Source organism: Tachypleus tridentatus, chromosome 9 (genome assembly GCF_004210375.1).
Source record: "Tachypleus tridentatus isolate NWPU-2018 chromosome 9, ASM421037v1, whole genome shotgun sequence".
Taxonomy (NCBI): domain Eukaryota; kingdom Metazoa; phylum Arthropoda; class Merostomata; order Xiphosura; family Limulidae; genus Tachypleus; species Tachypleus tridentatus.
In genome coordinates, this window is record NC_134833.1 from 110,225,310 (window position 1) to 110,229,393 (window position 4,084).

The window sequence follows — 4,084 nt, forward strand, 5'->3', positions numbered from 1 at the left end:
CTCAGGTGAGACTTGACTGACACTCGCCTTCACTAAACCACGTGGGCAATCAGGGGGCATGCGTCATCATTCCAATTCTACAGTTTGTAGTGAATGACTTTTTAAGAAACACTAGTTAATCTACTCAACGCGTCTTAACTGAAGAAGTGTTTTAATTAATAAAGTTTATATTGTTTATATGATAGATGATTACGGGAGAATGCTGCGAAGTAAGAAACGTCATTAAAGTTTTCTGATTTTGTAATGAAAAAAAAATCTAATGATTATCATAATCATTAAGTTAATCTTTTTTACTACTGATATCAGCAAATTCGACCATCATGGTAGACGTAATTTTCAAGCAAATTTAGCTGAACTTTATGGCCAACCGAAACTATCGGTACCTTCTGAGGAGGTAAATAGAAACTATAAGCAAACTTTCGGAACGCCATGAAAAACATATTTGAATTATTCAGATAATACAGTCTACTGAAGTTTAAAAAGACACATTAAAATCTTAATAGGTAGCAATAAATATTTTATAGAGCGGGGATGTTCTCTTGATTAACTCTTCCCCACTACGTTTTAAGTATTTATGAAGGATGATTTAGCAAATTATTTGTAAGTTAAAATAATAGTATACATGTAGCATTCCTTTCCCAGTAGCTTAGTGGTAAGTGTGCACTTATGACTTTAAACAGCGGACCTCCATACCTGTAGTAGACACAGCTAAGAAAGTCCATTGTGTAGTTTTATATTTAACAACAACCAAAACCCTTACATGCATACACCATGAATTTTGTCACGTCTAATACCAGTCGCAAACAGCGAGCGAAAACTGAGAATTGTGGCATAACAGGTTATTACTCAATTATTTTGTGTGTGTGTGTGTTTTTCTTGTAGCAAAGCCGCATCGGACTATCTACTGAGCCCACCAAGGGGAATCGAAGCCTTCATTTTAGCGTTGTAAATCCGTAGATATACCACTGTACTTGCGGAGGGCTATTTTGTGTGTGGTTAGTGTTCACTATATCTGGAGAAATGAGTTATTTAAAGAGACGGTAGCAACAGTGGCTGAAGGGAACGGATTTTAAAGGTATCCGACATGTCGGAGTGTCTTATTTTTGAAGAGTATGACGTGTTAATGTTTTCTGTATTGTGCTTAAACGAAATATATCCACTTGATATATAAATATGAATTTAACTGTGGTTCACATTAAAGTGCTTATTACAATAGAAACAGCGGTATGATATAAGAATTTACACGCGCTATAGACAGACAGATAGATGGATGGAAAGATAATGAAAATAGATAGATGGAGTAAAAATTAAACCTGTCTTGGATTAAACATCAAAAGAATTTTACAGAATTGTTTTATCTTTTAGAAGTTTAAAATCAGGAGTTCGATTCCCCGCGATGGGCTCAGCAGATAGCCCGATGTGGCTTTGCTATACAAAAAACAAACAAACAATCTATGGAACGACAACTCCCCTTTCTCAGATTTTCAAAAACTTCAATGTCAATATTTGACATCTGAAGAAAAGTTTGATTGAAGAGCATTAGGTTCTCGACTATTTTTTTGTATTTTTTGATAACATTTAATGTATGTGTTTCACTTTGTGTTTTCTGTCTTTCTACGCTATTCAGTAAAAATATAAATATGACACTCAATAGCAGTCTTTTTACGATGAGGTCGTTTTTCAATAATCGTAAAATTCTTGAACTGCACGCTATGTTTTCCCGTTCTTCGGAGAATATGCCGACCTTAGGGCTCATAAAGAAGGAATTATTTTTAAAAGAAAGAAAACGTTATTCCAAAGTACAAAACTATGAGTGCAATCTTAGGAAAAGGTAGTTTCGTATTTCGTACCAATATCGAATAGCAAAAGTAATGTTTTCGACATTGTTGACTTTTCGAGAAATTATTGACCCTATAGCATCGAATAAAATGTTTGAAATAATTCGTAATAATTGTTTTTGTACAGCAAATAAGATCACTAAGTCAGTAGATTTATCTTACTGGTTTTTTTATGTTCTTAGATATAAGGTACATTAATTTTGTTATGTCCACGCCATGTGAAAAGTTTAACATTAAAATTATTAGTCTTGAGTAAAACAGGGATTAATAAAAACTGTATTAAAAACATGTTATGCAATACAGTAAAACCTGTCTAAGGAGAAATCGAACGGGACCGAGTGAAATTTTCGGCGTAAGAAGGTTTTTGATTTAGACATAGTTAACATTCATTTCCTTAATTATATATAATTTTTGAGCGGAACCTTATACTTGCTTGACTGAAGAAAAGTAAGATGTTTGTGAATAAAGTTATTATACTGTTTATGCTATATTTATCAGAATAAGAACAAAAATGTACATTCAAAATATACATAAGTACACAAAATCTTAATCAAATTTATTTGAAGAAAGTGTCCAATTCGAACTGTTTCGTCTTTTTTAATGGGCTTTCTCTTGCTGTTAAAAGAGAATGCCAATTCTACGACCTTTTCATGAAGTTCATTTTTGCCTACAATTTGATAGCGTTAATATAACTTAACACTTGCAATGAAGAAGGAATTTTTATTTCCTCATTATCTTTTCCATTTTGTTCATCTTCTGAATCTCTCACATTGTTACCATCTTGCAATTCTATTATAAATTTTAAATCAGATTCATCAGTTTTTGTTAAAATATTTTTGTCAACGTTCACAAAACTTTTCACGTTCGCAGAATCATCTGCATCAATCTTCTCAATCAGTGTTTGGACTTCACTCGAATCGTCATAAACAGCTTCTCCACAATCTCCGCCATTATCAAGAATAAATCCACAGTTTTGAAAACACTTTATTACGCATTCATCTTTTAGGCATTTGATTGAATGATTTAAAAATGCAACTGCATCTAACACGTCAATTTGTATGGTCATTTCAGATATTATCTTACAGTCGTCTATGTTTGCAATAACATGCTGAGGATCAATTTTCTGTATTTCAATTTTATACATTGTATAATTCCATTATCTAGTGGTTGTAGAACTGATGTTGTACATAGAAGTAGAAAGACTAAACAAATATTTGAAGGTTGAAATTTGGGTGACAGGTTGCATTATCCGCACCATCTATCTAGTCTACCTTGATAGTTCAACCAAATGATGTGTCCTAACATTAGTTAATAACATTATGATGTACAGCTGAGACTCTAGAAAAGCAGAAGTTGAGAGCAAGACAAGTCAATCCTTTATAAGGGTGAGAACATGAAGCAGTGACAAAGGACTGGTTATTAATTATTAATTTTGTGAAAACCACAGCCATGTTCTGCACGTTGAACAACTTGTTGATAAGGACAAACTATAACCGTTCTTTTCGGTACTGTCATTCCCATGGAAGAAGCATTGAAGTATCCGATGGTAAACTTTAACAGGCAACGCAACATCACCAACCACTTTAACGCAATATTAACCATAACTATAAAAAAACATCAATACAAGGAAAGTTACAGCAAGAAATAAAGATAAGTAACGTCACTTACTTATACTTTAAAACTATTACTTGGCTTAATAAGACTGAGAAAATAATAAGCAACTTTTAAAAAAATGATTACAGGATCTACTTCAGCCATTCCCACCTAGGCCTTATTATACATCTTAAGATTCTATATCATCGCAGTGCATCAACAGTGGTTGCAAGTAAAATTATTTGCTAAAATTATTGAGTTTGCAGTGTAAAGACCGTGCCTTCTATCATCGAACTGTTGTTCTTTTCAAGTAGGGCATTTTGGTTCTACAACAACTTTGAAGACACAAATCAAACAGGGTACTGTCTAATTGGTGCTTTATGAAATAGTGATTGGTAAGCATGTATTACGCAACCACCTTTAAAATATTTGTGACCATCATCCCTCAGGTGCCTATACATGAAGTAAACGTCAGACACAACTGGGACCTGTAGACAACAGTCTAGGGAGAAAATGTAAAAACTGGACAGAGGGTGAAGCAGAAAAAGTCTTTCAACACCTAAAAACGAGCTGGTCGGGCAGTTATCATCTCCTGGATACAATACTATTTTAGATAAGACTGATAAAAGATTTGAACTTGCCGCAATAAGTAC